Raw genomic sequence first — 17,814 nt, 5'->3', positions numbered from 1 at the left:
AACTCACTGTGTATACCAGGCTGGCCTCGAACTCTCAGAGATCCACCTGCTGACTAGAATTAAAGGTGTGTGCCAATTTGCCTAGCTAACCTCAGCTTTTTAAATAATGTCTCTTATAAGTTTTATTATCTCAGGGTCTACATTTAGATCAGCAACATTTTTAAGTGGTATACAGTATTCATTGAGGCTTGTTTTTTTTTTTCTTTCCTTTTTTTGCATGTAACTATCCAACCATTTTAATAATGTTTGTTAAGAGTTGAGCCACTGAAATATCACAGCATCTATTGATGGAAAAGTAAAACGGTATGGTCACTTTAAAAATAACTTGATAATATTTTAAAAAGTCAAAGAGATACTGTATGATCCAACCCTTCTACTCTTAACTATTTATCTCAGAGAAAGAAACGTATGCCTAGGAATGTGTTTCTGAATGCTCTCAGTGATTTTATTAACAGCCCTTTGATGCTTAGCATTAGTTGTCAACAAAAGTTAGACTCACTTGGGAGAGGTGTTTGAGCTTATCTGTGGAGGACTATCTTGATCACCTAACTGAGGTGGGAAGACCTGGCCACTGTGGGTGGCACCATTCCCTAGACAAGGGATCCTGAACTATGTAAGAGTATAGAAACTGAGCAGAGTAGAGGCATTGCTTCATTACTGTCTTCTTCTGACTATGGAATAATGTTACCAGCTGCTTCAAGCTCCTGTGCCTTGGTTTACCCATCATAATAAACCATTATGGACTATGACATAAGTATTATGGACTGTGACATCATAGTAGAATATTATGGACATATAGACGTAATTTGACTGTGAACTAAAATAAGCCATTCCTCCCTTGCAATGCTTCTCTCTGAGCATTATATCACAGAAATGGGAAAATAAATTAAAACAAACCCCAAATCAGAAAAACAAAACAAAACGACAACAACAGCAAAAATCTATCCTAGGCGAATGGATAAACTCTTGGGCGTTTCTATACAGGGAAGGGCTACTTGGCAACAAAAGAAAGGAAGTATCAATGCAAATTACAACATGAATGGACCTTGGACTTCTTTGCCCAGTGTAAGAGGCTCAACAAAGATGAATACTGTGGTAGTTTGAATGAGAATGGTCCCCATAGGCTATATATTTGAATGTGTGGTACCCAGAACCACTGAGGCTAACTGTGGGGCAGGGGAGTCTTTGTGAAAGTGAAGCGTGGATTTCATAGGAGTCCCCAAGAGCTGTGAGATGTCTGCCAAGGGAGAGTGGCACACAGGAGTGGAACCAGCCTGAGAGGTAGAAGTTGTTGCCGGCAGCAAGGCTAGATGGGAAGAGCATCTAAGCCCTTTGACGTTGGGCATGGAGTTACAGGATTTGGAATTCGTCCTGCTGGGTTTCTGTCTTGCTTTGGTCCAGTATTTCCTCATCATGACCCCTTTCCTTCCCTTAAAAGTGGTAATGTGTACTCTGTGCTGTAAGTATGTGCTTTGACCTTTGCTTTTATAGGGGGTTTTGTAAGAGATTGATTCACTTCCCCCTACAGGTGTTGCTGGTGTGGCTGCTGTGTCACATGTGCATCAGTACATGACAGAGAGGAGAGAGGCTATGTCTATGCTCAGTGTTCTGACCTGTGAACATCTGAATGATTAGTAGGCTAACATTTCCCATAATGAAGTGAGCCTGAGATGACCACCAGTCTGGTACCAAGGGGCCTGGACAGAGATCTAACCTGAGACAACGACCAGTTCAATGCCAGGCAGGCCCAATCAGGCTCCCAGGGTGGGGCACAAATCAGAGACTAGAAGAACCCCAGCTAGGTCCATGGGCCCCAGGCAAGACTGAGCCCAGGACAGATGACCCTCACAAGGAGCCACTTGCAGGGGCTGGGAAAGGAGCTAGCCTGCAGTAACCACCAGTTTTGCGCCACACAAGCCCAAGATGACCCCTGCCCAGTGCCATAATGAACAAGCAGGGCATTGTATATCTGAGACCACTCCTGGACTGACCCTACACACTCAGGGACCCTGGGGAGAGTAAGAGGATCATTAAGTGGTGAAGAAATGGAAGAGGAAGATAAACAGAAAGATGTGGGCACAATGAAGAGAACAGAACTGGAAGACTCAGCCTGATGTGAGTGGCTGGTTATGCCACCTGAGGCCATGGTAGAGTCCTGGCCTGTGCTGCCACTGGGGGCCATGTCTATGTCCGTGGCCCTGCAGAAGCAGGGGTCTGTTACCACTAAAGGCCAGGTGGACATCCCTAGTCTGGGCTGCCGTCTGAACATCTGAGAGCTGTGAAGAACTGGCCCCACCCCTCACCTAGGCATCATGGGAGAGCTGGCCCTGGAGGCACATCTCCTCCAAGGTCACACCTCTTAATCCTTCCCAAACCAACTTAGAGCAAGCATTTAATTATACGAAACTATGGGGGCCATTCTCATTCAAACCACCACAGGAAGGATTTTTTTTTTTCTTCAGAATTTGAGAGCTTTCTCCTTTTCTCATGTCCGGCTGTAATATTTTAGTTGAATATATATTCAATGACGAAGCCGTTCATAATGGAAAAATATATAGGAACCACATTATCTTTCCGTTGTGATAAAATTCCATGACCAAGAGAGGTATTTGGGCTAATGGCTCCAGAAGGATAAGAGTCTATCATGGTGGACTAGAGGCGCAGCAACAAGCAGTAAGCAGAAACAGGAAGCTAAGGACTCAAATCTGGAATGGCACCCACTAAGCAAACGAGAGAGCAAATGAAGGTAAGGCCTTTCATTATCAAAACCCCCTTCTTCTGATATGCTTCTCCAGCAAGGCTCTCCACGAAACCTCCTCAAACAGCGCCACCAACTGGGCACCAAGTGTTCAAATGCCCAAGGCTGTGGGGGACATTCTGCACTCAAACCGCATGCTTCAGACTACGAGATCTCGGAATGTGGAAGGTCTTTACTTTTCAGAGAATGGAATAACTCATCCAAAACAATAAGAAAAGACTTGGCTACACAAAATGTGCAAAGGGGGAAACTGATCAACAGTGTTCATTGAAATAGTTGTAAAATAGATTTTTTATTGTTTTAGTTTTTTCGTGTGTGTGTGTGTGTGTGTGTGAGAGAGAGAGAGAGAGAGAGAGAGAGAGAGAGAGCGCGTGCTTGCATGCATGTGTGCCCACTTATATGTGAATGACTATAGAAGCCAGAAATGTCAGCTGCCCTAGAGCTGAAGTGGCAGGTGACAATGAGCCACCCAATAGGAGTGCTCTGCAAGCCCTCTTAAACCATGGGCCGGCTTTGCAGCCTCATATGATCAGTAGAGCTTTAATGAAAGTAATCCCTACAAGTGGATTTTCAAAAAAATTGTTTAAAATGCTACTTTAAAAATGAGCACACCGTAAACATTGAAAAAATGGTTCCAACTTGCTAAACACGACTTGGGGTGCAAGTAATTAACGGCAAGCAAAGCAGACCTTAGGCAGGCAAGCAACCCACAGCAGGAGCAAGAATCATCTGCAAGGGGTTGGGGATTTAGCTCAGTGGTAGAGCGCTTGTTAGCAAGCGCAAGGCCCTGGGTTCGGTCCCCAGCTCCAAAAAAAAGAAAAAAAAAAAAAGAATCATCTGCAGGTGTCTTGCTTCTCTAATAGTTGCTGCAGGCTGACTGACAGCTGGGCGGGCTGACAGTGCAACAGCATGTGACCCTTGCAAGTGGCTTAGGCTTCCCGGAAGTCTGGTCTCCCAGGAAGTCACACGTGTCACTTACACAGTCATCAAAGCCTTCCTGAACCCTAGGAGAGTTAGGGCTGTCATGGAACCCAGCACAGACTAGGAAGCTAAACAATGGAACTGGGATAGCTCACTGAACTGGCATTGGCAACGTTGACTCCTTCTGGACCATGAGGGAAGCTTCTCCCCTGGTTCACAACTGACTGTTTTCTCTCTGTGTTCTGGAACGTCATCTTTCCTCCCTCTGTAGATGCCTGTGTTCAAACCTCCACTTTTTATCGGGACATCCTAATCCAATGATTAACCTTAACCACATTACCTCCATAAAGACTTTCTTTAAGGTTTTATTCTCCAACCAGGTATGGTGGCTCACTCCTTGAATCCCAGCTCTTGGGAAAGAAGGGGGGCAAAAGCAGGTAGATTTCTGAGTTTGAAGCCAATCTGGTATACAGAGCGAGTCCAGGACAGCCAGGGCTACACAGAGAAACACTCTCTTGAAAAGCTAAAAAGCAAAAACAGATCCTATTCCCCTAAGAAGATCATACACAGACTTGCTATGGGTTATAATGTCCACATAGAAACTGCTGGAAATCACGATTAACCCATGAATTAGACCCAACTCTCAAGAGGAGGAGTATCAAAATGACTATATAGAAAACCTCATGTGGAAGACATTTTACTGACATTTTTGGAAAACAAAACATCATGACATAAAAAATGGAGAGTGAGGGACTGGGGATTTAGCTCAGTGGTAGAGCGCTTACCTAGGAAGCACAAGGCCCTGGGTTCAGTCCCCAGCTCCGAAAAAAAGAACCAAAAAAAAAAAAAATGGAGAGTGAGGACACTCTCTGACAGCGTATATTTCTGATTTTATATATATCAGCTCTCAACACAAAACCCAGCTTTTATAGGTTTCTTAATTTTGGGTGTGGGCCCAGAGCTCAGATACCAACTATATGATTCCAAGCAAGGCAGATGGCCGACTCCTTCCTGAGGCAATGAAAGGCCGTGCTTCCTTTCTAGCAGAACTTCCCGAGAATTATTATTTCTGGCCCAAGGATTCTGTCTGCTCGACACCCCTTTTCTGGTTTGCTTATTTGTAGTAGACATTCACCATTAGTGACTGCCACCCAGCCGTGACCAACCTTGTCTTCACTCAACCCTCTGCCTGTTACTTTTATACACAGAGTACATTTAAACATATATTATCACCAAACCGTAGCAACGGCCAATGCAAATAAGTACTTGCTATAGCACTAAGTACAATGAGGCTTCATGTGTTCCGGTCTCATCACTACTTGAGGCGAAAGTTACAGCACAGGATAAACTTTACATATGGGTGGGACACTGAGCTAACCCAGAAGGCATTGATCTGCGTGAGTTCCAGTCCTGACTCCCTTTGGTGAGGAACAGCAGTGTGGAAGTGTAAGCTGAATAAACCCTTTTCTCCCCAACTTGCTTCTTGGTCATGATATTTGTGCAGGATTAGGAACCCTGACTAAGACACCATGTTCAAGTATGTGTGGCCTTGTTGGAGGGAGTGTGTCACTGAGGGTGGACTTTGGGGTTTCAAATGCCCAAGCCAAGCCCAGTGACTCTTTTCTGCTGCCTCAGAACTCTCAGTTACCTCTCCAGCACCATGTCTGCCTGTGGCCACCATGCTTCCTGCCTTGCTGATACTGGACCGAACCTGTGAATTGTAAGCATGCCCTAATTAAATGTTTTCTTTTACAAGAGTTGCCTTGGTTGCAGGGTCTCTTCACAGCAATGGGAACCCCAACGAAGACAGCATTCGTTTTTGCAACGTTCCCCAAGTGCTTTCAATGGGTAGCCAACCTCCAGAACAACAATCTAATGCGACAGTTCTCAACTGCGGTTGCGAGTTACTGGGTTTCTGCAAGCTTAGCCCTGCTCCCACCTCACCCCCCAAATAAATTAACTCAGATCATCTGGTGTAGGGCCGGCGAGAAAACCTGGTAAGGGCAGGGAATTGTCAAAAAACACAGCAGCCTGAGTCCCAACCCCAGAGCCATGTAAAAAAGGAAGGAGAAAACTGACTTGGTAAAGTTGACCTCTGACCTCCACACTAGTGCCATGACATGCATGACATGAGTACAGTGGCACATGACTGTCGAGCGCCTAATGTCCCGCCAGTAAGAACGACGCGCGGCAACAGGATTCTTCTGCGAACAAGCCTTTACTGTGTTACAGCTCTTCTTAGTGTTACAGCTCTCTTGAACAGGGACTCCGAGCAGCAAAGTCGCTCGACTTATATAAACAACAGTATGCTAATTATCTCTCAGGGATTGGTGGGGCATGGATCACCCCACTACTTGTCCTCCAGGGATTATGGAGAATGAATCACCTCATTAGCATATTAACGGTCAACTGACACCTGGTGCATAAACCGCACATGTGCAGTGCCGCTGTTCACCACTAGAGGGAGCCCTAGCAAGGGGACAAGCCTGCACATGCGCAGTAAGTTGTCGACATCCAGACAAGGCTGGATGTCGGTGCCATCTTTGTTTCGCCGGGCCGCTCTCTACACATGACCACACACACACCACCACCACCACCACCACCACCACCACCACCACCACCACCACCAAAGAATACTTGGATGTGAAGCCTGAATTTCCTTCCTTCCTCCCTCCCTCCTTCCCTCTGTCCCTCCCTCCCTCCCTCCTTCCTTCCTGTTTCTTAGATTTTCCTAATGTCTAGCCATCATATAGCCCTGCTTGTCTGCACCCCTATTGTCATTAGTCGTGTCTTCAGGACAAGAGAGATTGGGATTATTACTTTCATGTTTTGAAAATTAGGCAAGATCGGCCTGCATAGCCTGGGCGGAGAGCTAATCAGTCTCCGGGGTGAATTCCTCAGCAATCTGGAAATTACCGAGGATAGCAGTTCTCAGCTGTCCTGACCTGCAGCTGCAGCACCCAGGAGTTTGTCTGAAAGTCTCAGGCCCTGCTCCAGCACAGTGGGCTGGCTGGGTGCTGTTCCCAGATTCCTATGTTGAACTCCTAGCTAGAGGCCTGGTGAGATGGCTTAGTGGTTCAGAACACACACTGCTCTTGTGGAGGACCCAAGTTCAATTCTCAGCACCCAAACCAGGAAGCTCCCAGCTGCCTGTAACTCCAGCTCCAGGGGGACCTGACAGTCGTCTGTCCTCATTTGCAGACATACACATATACACATAAATTAAGAATAATAAAAGTATTTAAAAGAAAGAAGTCTTGGTGTAAATGTAATGGATTAGAAGGGGGAACCTTCGGAGGCATGACTAGATAGATAAGGGAGAAGCCCTCATGAATGGGAGTGGCGTCCTTTAAAAATGGACTCCTCCAGGGAGCTCTCTAGAGAAGAGAGGAGGAGTTGTTGCGATCTGAAGCCCTCACTGGAACCCAGCTGCACGGGTGCCCTGACTTCATTGCACAGAGAATGAAGTCCCTGTGTTGACAAGTCAACCCACCCACAATACTTCGTTACAGGGACCTACTGTGGGCAAGGGAGAGCACCTCTGGTGTATGTATTTAACCAACTGCAGATGTGGGGCAGCAGTGGCCTTCACTTTCCGCCTCTAAGGCTGACTTAGCTCTTTAAGTAACCTTTCTGCTTCACCTCTTAAAGAGAAACACTGTAACAGCAGCAATGTTAGGAGCTGTGTGGCTTAACATCACATGTCAGCATCAGATGGGGCAGTGAGGTCTACACCCAAGCCCCTTTTATATGTGTACTTTGGACCCCAATTTTTTTCTTTATACTAACCTTGTTCTGCCTTTAACACAATGGTCACAGGTAACCTCTGACTTCTGACAGCCGTGCACATTCAGTAGCCCTTTCAACAGTGTCCTCCGAACAGCCTGACTGGTGTGTCTAAGGGGCCATTGCTGGTCCTGTTTGTCCATCTTTTGTTTTCCCATTTCCTCACCAGATGGGGTCACATACTCTTCAGTTTTTCTGCAGCCATAATACATTACCCAAAGCTGGGGAGCTGGACAGGGGCCATTCTGGATTAGACATCAGTGTTCTACCAGAAGCCAGAGCTTCCCTCTCAGCCTGGAGGCACCCAAAAATCAGACCAGCTCATTCACAAATTTTTTTTTATATTATGATGATGATCGTGGTGGTGGTGATGATGATGATGGTGGTGGTGGTGGTGATGATGGTGGTGGTGGTGATGATGATCGTGATGGTGGTGGTGATGATGGTGGTGGTGGTGGTGATGGTGATGGTGGTGGTGGTGATGATGATGATGGTGGTGGTGATGGTGGTGGTGGTGGTGGTAATGATGATGATGGTGATGGTGGTGATGATGATGATGATTATGATGGTGGTGGTGGTGGTGGTGGTGATGGTGGTGATGATGATGATGGTGGTGGTGGTGGTGATGGTGGTGATGATGATGATGATGGTGGTGGTGATGGTGGTGGTGATGATGATGATGGTTGCCGAGGACCCTTCATCAGAGATTATCAAGGCTTCAGATTATGAGGCCCAGAACCCGGGAAGGAGCTCAGAGTGCTACAGACATATGAACTGTGGAATAAGTAACTACACTGCCAGTTCTCCCTAGAAGGAAGGAAACCTGCTTTCATTGAGCGTCTACCAAGTCTCAGGGCCTTATGTACACAGTTCTCCTTAATCCTCACAATAATTCTGACGGTGGTTATGCCTAGTTACAGAACTATGAACACACAGCAAACAAACTGAGAAGTAAACAACCTGCCCCAAACCTCACAGCCCAGGAGCTGAAGCTCATGCTCTATTGCCACCCCACCCCGCCCAGCAGTGGCAGTGTTGCCAACCACATTGCACACAAGGAGGAAAGAGTGAGAACGACTTTTTTTTTAGCTTTTATTTTTTATTGGATTTTTTTTATTTATTTACATTTCAAATGTTATACCCTTTCTCGGTTTCCCGTCCATAAACCTCCCATCCAACTCCCCTCCCCCTTCTCCTATGAGGGCCTTCCCCCACCCATCCACCCCCCTGACATTCCTCTACACTGGGGGGAGGGGGCCCAGCCTTGGCAGGACCAAGAGCTTCTCCTCCCATCCATGCCCCACAAGGCCATCCTCTGCTACATATGCAGCTGGAGCCATGGGTCTGTCCATGTGTACTCTTTGGATGGTGGTTTAGTCCCTTCGAGCTCTGGTTGGTTGGTATTGTTGTTCTCGTGGGGTTGCAAACCCCTTCAGCTCCTTCAATCCTTTCTCAAACTCTTCCAATGGGGACCCCATTCTCAGTCCAATGGTTGGCTGCAAGCATCCATTTCTCTATTTGAAATGCTTTAGCAGAGCCTCTCAGGAGACAGCTAGATCAGGCTCCTGTCAGCATGCACCACTTGGCATCCCCAATAGTGACTGGGTTTGGTGGCTGTGTATGGGCTGGATCCCCAGGTGGAGCATGCTCTGGATAACTATTCCTTCAGTCTCTGCTCCAAACTTTGTCTCAAATGTTATCCCCTCTGTATCTCCTCCATGAATATTTTTGTTCCCCTTCTTTTTTTTTTTCTTTTTTTTTTTTTTCTTGGTTCTTTTTTTCGGAGCTGGGGACCGAACCCAGGGCCTTGCGCTTCCTAGGTAAGCGCTCTACCACTGAGCTAAATCCCCAGCCCTTTTGTTCCCCTTCTAAGAAGGCTAAGAAGGACTGAAGTATCCACACTTTGGTCATCTTTCTTCTTGAGTTTCATGTGGTCTGTGGATTGTATTTGGGGTAATCTGAGCTTTTGGGCTAATATCCACTTATCAGTGAGTGCATACCATATGCGTTCATTTGTGATTGGGTTACCTCACTCAGGATGGTATTTTCTAGTTCCATCCATTTGCCTATAAATTTCATGGAGTCATTGTTTTTAATAGCTGAGTAATATTCCATTGTGTAGATGTGCCACATTTTCTGTATCCATTCCTCTGTTGAAGGACATCTGGGTTCTTTCCAGTTTCTGGCTATTATAAATAAGGCTGCTATGAACATAGTGGAGCATGTGTCTTTGTTGTATGTTGGAACATCTTTTGGGTATATGCCCATGAGTGGTATAGCTGGGTCCTCAGGTAGTAGTACTATGTCCAATTTTCTGAGGAACCTCCAGACTGATTTCCAGAGTAGTTGTAACAGCTTGCAACCCCAGCAACAGTGGAGGAGTGTTCCTCGTTCTCCACATCCTCGCCAGCATCTGTTGTCACCTGAGTTTTTATCTTAGCCATTCTGACTGGTACGAGGTGGAATCTCAGGGTTGTTTTGATTTGCATTCCCCTGATGACTAAGGATGTTGAACATTTCTTTAGGTTCTTCTCAGTCATTGATATTCCTCAGTTGAAAATTCTTTGTTTAGCTCTGAACCCCATTTTAAATAGGGTTATTTGATTCTGTGGAGTCTAACCTCTTGAGTTCTTTGTATATATTGGATATTAGCCCTCTACTGGATGTAGGATTGGTAAAGATCTTTGACCAATCTGTTGGATGCCATTTTGTCCTAACAACAGTGTCCTTTTTCCTTAAAGAAGCTTTGCAATTTTATGAAGTCCCATTTGTCAATTCTTGATCTTAGAGCATAAGTCATTGGTGTTCTGCTCAAGAAATTTTCCCCAGTGCCCATGTGTTTGAGGCTCTTCCCCACTTTTTTTCTATAGTTTGAGTGTATCTGGTTTGATGTGGAGGTCCTTGATCCACTTGGACTTAAGCTTTGTACAGGGCGATAATGGATCGATTTGCATTCTTCTACATGCTGACCTCCAGTTGAACCAGCACCATTTGTTGAAAATCCTGTCTTTTTTCCACTGGATGGTTTTGACTCCTTTGTCAAAGATCCAGTGCCCATAGGTGTGTGGGTTCATTTCTGGATCTTCAATTCTATTCCACTGATCTACCTGCCTGTCTCTGTACTAATACCACACAGTTTTTATCACAGTTGCTCTGTAATACAGCTTGAGGTCAGGGATGGTGATTCCCCCAGAAGTTCTTTTATTGTTGAGGATAGTTTTAGCTATCCTGGGGGTTTTTGTTATTCCAAATGAATTTGCAAATTGCTCTTTCTAACTATGAAGAATTGAGTTGGAATTTTGATGGGGATTGCATTGAATCTGTAGATTGCTTTTGACAAGATGGCCATTTTTACTATATTAATTCTGCCAATCCATGAGCATAGGAGATCCTTCCATCTTCTGGAAGACAATTTTTAAAAGAAGCCAGAGTAAGTGTGCACTAAGTTCATAGAGGTGACCCTTGGGGTACTCTATAACTACCAAAAGCGTGAGCAAGGAAGAATTATGAAGTGGGAGTTGGGTGCATGACATCAGAAATGAAAATATGCATGTGTTCTCAGCATCTCAAATCGTTCTCCTTGCTGTCCTTCTGTCTGTCCATCTTATGTCATTAAGAACCTCAGCTAGAGTGACAAAGACTGACAGCTATCCAACAGCTTCAAGGACACTGGACTCTTTGTCCCAACCAATGTACCTCTCTCTGCCTCAGAGGCCATGGTCTCTCTGAAGTAGGACAGATGCTTGTTTTCCCACATCCTTGCCAATCTTTGATGTTATGTCCCATCAAAGCATTTCTGTTGTAAAAACTAAAAATCAAGTTGATTAATCCATCTGTCTTAGTCAGGGTTTGTATTCCAGCACAAAACATCATGACTGAGAAACAAGTTGGGGGGAAAAGGGTTTATTTGGTTTACACTTCCATATTGCTGTTCATCACCAAAGGGAGTCAGGACTCACACAGGGCAGGAAGCAGGAGCTGATGCAGAAGCCATGGAGGGATGTTACTTACTGGCTTGCTTCTTCTGGCTTGCTCAGCTTGCTTTCTTATAGAACCTAGGACCACCAGCCCAGGATGGCACCACCCACAATGGGCTGGACCCTCTCACCCTTGATCACTAATTGAGAAAATGCCTTACAGCTGGATCTCATGGAGGCATTGCCTCAAGGGAGGCTCCTTTCACTGTGGTAAGTCCAGCTTGTGTCAAGTTGACACACAAAACCAGCTAGTAGACCATCCTACCTGACAGAGTTTGAAAACATGGATATTTGATTTTTTTTCCCTTTTGTGACTTGTCCATTCACATTTCTTCATCTACCTCCTTTTAGAGGATGGATTCCCTACTAGAATGTGCTGTCATATAAAAACCAACGCTTTGTCCCAGTTTGTCCTCTGATTTCTGGTTTTTTTTTTTTTTTCTAATATGGGAGTTTTCGGTTTTCTTTGGTCAAGTCAATGATCTTGTCCTTCAGTGTCACCGTAAGAAAGACTCCTGGGCTTCCCTTTACAAATAGCCAGTTTCCCCATTCAACTGGATGTCAGTTGTCCTAAAACACATGTATGTTTGTGGTTTTGTTTGTGGTTTTGTGTGTCATTTTGTGCACATGTGTGCAGGTGCACATGTCCCTTCGGGGGCATGTACATGCCAGAGACTGACACCCCGATGTCTTTCTTCAATCATTTCCTTGAGACAGGATCTCACACTGCCCCTGAAGCTCACCATTCTGGCTAGACTGGCTGGCTAGTCAGCTCCAGGTAGACTCCTGTCTCCTTCCTGTGGCCCTGGGGTTACAGGTATAAACTTCCATGCCTGGCCAATACCATTTGCTAAGCAAGACCTACTTCCTCTAAATGTAAAGTGCGGCCTTTACATACTCAGTCTTCTCTCTCACTTCAGTTTCTTTCTCCATGGCATAGTCTTTTCATTTAACCTATCCATCATTGGTTTCATTTCTTGAACTTGACTTGTTTAGACACTTGTTAGATTCAGTTCGATCTCTATTTAAGATTTTTTTTCAAATATTTTGCTAGGTGTCAGTAGCATGTGTCTTTAATCCTAGCACTCGGGGAGCAGAGGCAGGAGGATTTCTGAATCTGAGGCCAACTTGTTCTACAAAGCAAGTTCCAGAACAACCGTAGCTACCCAAAGAAACCCTGTCTCCAAAACAAAATAACAAAAAGATTTTCAAATATTTTGACTACTGTTGAATAGTTATTCTTCCAAAATGACTTCAAAATTATTTTATCAAAACTTCATCTCTCAATTTAGTGTTCTAGACCATCTAGGCTTGTCTCTCTAGGAACTATCCTTTGTTTGTTTGAGACAGGGTTTCTCTGTGTAGCCCTGGCTGTCCTGGACTCACTCTGTGGAACAAATTGGCCTCAGGCTCAGAGATCTGCCTGCCTCTGCCTCCCAAGTGCTGGGCTAAAAGGTGTGAACCACCGGTCCATAGCTATTCTTTCTAGTACTCAGTATCTATACTTGGTACCTGTTGTTTACCTGGGACTATGGTAGAAACTGGAAATATAAGTACAAGTTTGACCCAAGCCCTGCCCATTGAAGAAATATATTCTAACCTGTGTCCAAAGGCCTAAGAAGCAGGTGTTATGGTATAAGTACCAATTTTTGTTAGTTAATTTTCCATTGCCTATAACATTCTATAACAGGCTAGTAAATTATGAAGAAAAGGCCACTTCTTTTCTGGATGAAAGTCAAGGAGCTGCATCTGCTGATGGCCTTCCTTGCTGGTAGAGTAGTGCTGTAGAACATCATAAGGAGAGAGACGAGTCTGTGTGTGTGTGTGTGTGTGTGTGTGTGTGTGTGTGTGTGTCCTCTAGTGTCTCTGTTCTTTTTTTTTTTTCTTTTTCTTTTTCTTTTCGGAGCTGGGGACGGAACCCAGGGCCTTGTGTTTGCTAGGCAAGCGCTCTACCACTGAGCTAAATCCCCAACCCTGTGTCTCTGTTCTTATGAAGTTGTCCACATTCAATTACAGAGGCTCCTGTGCTGACACTCCTCTAATACCATGGTTAGACTAAGTTTCTACTCTCTCGGTATGTCACAATGGGGATTAGATCTCCAACATGAGTTGGGGAGAGGGACCAGCCATGTTCAAACTGTAGCACAGTCCACAAACAAGGAAAGGCAGTGCCAGCTCAGATGTCAGACAGAGAGAGATGGAGAGAGATGGAGAGACAGATGAAGAAAACACCTTTCTGGACTGTCCTTTCCTTGCTTAGCTTCTGCCAGATGTATCTAAGCTTTGACGATTCTTGTCCTCTAATTCACAATGGAGAACCTTCCAGTGAAGTTAGAAAATTTAAAAAAAAATACACAGATATTGTCATAATGCTTTAAATAAATTTACCCTTTTGTGTTGGGCCACATTGGGAGCCATCGTTGGCTGCATGTCGCCCACAAGCTTTGTGTTAGATATACCTCTGTGAGTCTCGACCTTGCTTTGGTCCAGATGCAGAAGATGGAAAGCCACGGGTGGTCAATCAAAGAAACAGCAAGGATGTATGGAAGCAGGACCTGCAGCACGGGGAAGGCAGGGTTCCACAGTGGACCCTGGGCAAGAGAGCTGGGAGGGTGAGCTTTGGTTCCCTCATGCCAATGTATGGGCTTCTCTCTCTCTCTCTCTCTCTCTCTCTCTCTCTCTCTCTCTCTCTCTCTCTCTCTGTCACACACACACACACACACACACACACACACAGCAGAGCACCTAGTCTCTCTGTCTCTGTCTGTCTCCCCCTCTCTCTGTCTCTCTCTTTCACACACACACACACACACACACACACACACACACACACACACACACACACACGAGCAGAGCAGCTAGTCCTGGAAGGCCAGTTGCAGAGCTCGCTTCCCAGTGTAATGTGTATACCATCTGCCTCGCCACGCTAGTAGGAGCACTAATAAAAGTTACATGTTGAAACTTTTGCAGGCACTTGTACATAAAAATTCCATATGCCAATTGACTGAGCTACACGAGCACATCTGTCAAAGACAGGTCTCTTAGGCATCGTTAAGGACATTCTAAAGTAGCTTTATAACTGCTCCGGCCTCCGAAAGATGCATGAATTGACTCTCGTGAGCTGGGTCTCTTCTCACTGAATGGAGGTTCTGGCCAAATGTCTACATAATTCAAGTCCACATTCCCCTTTGACCCTCATTAGAGAAGACATCAGCAGTGCTGTGGAACTGTCTTTTGAGCACTATATGGCCACTGCCGTCTCAGAAGAAGGGCAGCTGTGATCCCTCACAAGGTTGGGCTGGCTAGCATTCCCTCATGGAAAGGGAGGCTCACAACGCTCATTAGCTCCCCTTCCCCTCTGAGGATCATAAACGGTTAACATTATTTGGGGGGGGGGGTAGCTCTCCTTTTGGGAAGTAGCTGCCTATAAATTATCTATGCTCCTGAAAGTCATCATTTAAACTCATCGGTTCACCAGGATAGTGTTGGGGTAGTGTAAATCGTTTCTTTAACATGAGCAGGATTGGTACCCTATCTGGGGTGAATAGATATCTCACCCCCAAACCCATAAACCATTGAAGCAAAGCCCAGAATTGTGCTCTAAATCCATTCTGCTAACTTGTTAATATGGTCAAAATGATCTACGGTTCAGGTACAACAAACTTGAAGAACACGTTCTGAATGACTCACGCTTGCTCCAGTGGTGTTTGCAGTATGATGCACACGGGCACGGACTGGAAGATCGAGCCACAGATGTCAAGCATTATCTTATTTTGAGACTTCAGTGAACGTATTCCCGAGGGGGCCTGACTCCACCCTCTCTCTGCCTGAAGTGAAGAGTCACGGAGAAAATTGCGCTGCCCTCTAAGCCAAGCTTGACCATACGCTAAACCTCACATGTGGTATCTCAGTACTAGGAACTGAGTTATTTCACTTCTTTTTTCCTCAAATGTTTTGTATGTTTCTTCTCTGGCATGCATGGAGATTTCTTTAGAGGGTGTAAGTGAACCTATGGACAATAGATTTGGAATTTTCAAATGTTTCCAAGGGTTAGAATCGCAGTGCGATACTAGCAAGACAGAAGCAGAGCCGTGAGTACGGATCACATGTGGAGCTCAGGAAGGAGGTGCGCTGGAAGAGGAACCCAGTCTTGGAGCTGGACACATGAAGGAAGGCTTGGGCAGTACAACTCAGAGCCTGCTTGCTGGCCCTGGAGCTAAGCAGTCTGCCTATCTTCCCAGCTGTCTTTGACTTTGTCACTAGATGTCACCCAGACAGGAGAGAGAGATTCTTTTTAACCTACTGCCAGACTATTATAGTCATAAGCAGGTGCCTCATTTTGACACTGAATTGAAGAGAGGCTGTTGCTACTCTTTGCTATTTTGTGGGTTCTTCTTTTGCTCACCTTTTATCCCCCTGGTTTCACCCGCTAACACTAAATAGAGAAACAAGGGTAGAGGAGAGAGAGGAATTAGAAAGTTATTTTCTAATTTCTTTTCTTTTGTTTCTTCTTCTTTGACCACTGTTACTAACAAGCCTCAAACAACTTCCTTCAATGACCAACAACCCCTCCTCTAACGCCTCTTGGAAAACTCACATTTATGTACCCTTTGAAAAGGTCCCAGATATCAAAACGTCCATAGTCATAGAAATTATCTGCAGCTGGCAAAACCACGCTTCTGCTAGAGCATGAGACAAATCCTAGTCATCTGCTTCAGGCAGACCAAAGCAGCCCTGTGGGATGATGTCACAGGTGAGGCAGGTACAAGATAGAAGGAGGCCTGTCATTGGACGAGAAGGAAGGATGGGCGGGAGAAAAGTTTGAAGGAAGAGGAGGAGACTGGAATGGAAAGGAGGAAGAGACAGGAGGGAGAGGGAGAGAAGCCGTGGCAGGACAATATGGCGGGTGATGTTAAGATTCCACGCTGTACCTTTGCAGGTTGTTATGAATGTTTTTAAGGGATGAATGTGTATTGGGCTTTGTATGTTTAGGTGGGCAATTATATCTTATCAATTGGACCAAAGGTTATTGTGTTGTGTGTTCTTTCATGTGTAGATTTAAGTGTAACGGAGTGTGGGGCGGTTGGTCTGGGCCGCCAGGGAGTTGGGATGTGTGTTTCTGGCATGGAATCCTGCCTTGGGAACTAGATAGGTAGAGAGATTGCTGCCAGGCTCAGAGAGAGGCCTTCAGCAGTGTGATATGGGATGGAGAAGAGCAGGTGAGACGCTTTGCTGACTGAGACTTAAGATATCCAGCAGATATCTTTGGGCACTGAGGTGCCGGACCTAGCGGGATAAAAGACAGCCTTTTTTATTTTTTATATTTTTACAACAACACAACCCCACATCCCTACACCTGGAATTAAAATGAAAGCACATTCTTATAACCTCTATCTATCTATCTATCTATCTATCTCTGTGCGTGTGTGTGTGTGTGTGTGTGTGTGTATGTGTGTGTGTGTGTGTGTTTCAGAAACCAAAATTCCAGAATCCTCACTGAGGGATGCAGAAATGGTAGAGCTTTGTGGAAATTTGAATGAGAATAGTCCCCATAAGCGCATATATTTGAATTGTTTGGTCTGGAGATGGTGGGATTGTATGGTAAGGATTGGGAATCACAGCCATGTTGGAGGAGGTGTGTCACTAGGGGTGAGTTTTGACATTTCAGAAACTCATACAATTCCCAGTTAGTACCTTCCCCACCCGACTCTCTGCCTATTTGTGGATCAGATATAAGCTTTCAGATACTGCTCCAGCACTATGTCTGCCATGATGGTCTTGGACTCACCCTCTGGAATTGTTAAGTCCCAATAAACCCTTTCATAAGTTGCCTTGGTCGTGTGTGGTGTTTTCACAGCAATTAGAAACTAAGACAAGTCTAGTGACCAGCGCAGTGCCTTCCTTCCCCAGCAGAACTCCTAGTGTGGTGGGGCTCAGTCACAGGAGCTCCAGTTACAGGAGTCTGTAAGGAGAGCTGGGGGAGGGGATGTGGTTAGCTCCAAGTGGTAAAGAATCTGTAGTATGGAATGGACTCTGACTGCTGCAGCATAACAGAAGCCATGAAGGCTTCTAGAAGAGGTCCTGTTGGTGCTTCCAGAACACAAGCTCTTCACAGGCTGCTGCTTTCTCTGGAGAAACTGATTTGTGGGACGAGGATGGGAAAACATTATGGGCATTACCATCATCTACAATTCTCCATGCTGCACTCTTCCCTATGAGAGCCTGATTTCTTAATCTTAAGCCTTCGTGCTGGGCTTTTTAAATGCAGCATTGTGAACACATCTTGTGAATAGCATTGACACAGGAGAGACACACAGTGTGTGAACTATCAGTAGCAAAGCTAGGTGGATAGAAGGCTGTGACTGGAAGGTT

The 17,814-nt window shown here is 45.3% G+C and overlaps 1 non-coding gene across 1 annotated transcript; it reads left to right on the top strand.

Annotated features, from left to right (window-relative positions):
* Positions 1-1,515: 1,515 nt before the first annotated feature.
* LOC120101283 (small nucleolar RNA SNORA17) lies at positions 1,516-1,647 on the top strand. Its single transcript, XR_015679339.1, has one exon. It is a non-coding gene; the product is annotated as a small nucleolar RNA SNORA17 (small nucleolar RNA).
* The last annotated feature ends 16,167 nt before the right edge of the window (positions 1,648-17,814 follow it).

Source organism: Rattus norvegicus, chromosome 2, assembly GCF_021556685.1.
Source record: "Rattus norvegicus strain SHRSP/BbbUtx chromosome 2, alternate assembly SHRSP_T2T, whole genome shotgun sequence".
NCBI classification, from domain to species: domain Eukaryota; kingdom Metazoa; phylum Chordata; class Mammalia; order Rodentia; family Muridae; genus Rattus; species Rattus norvegicus.
The sequence above is the reverse complement of the archived record's forward strand: the minus strand, read 5'-3'. Positions and strand labels throughout refer to the sequence as shown.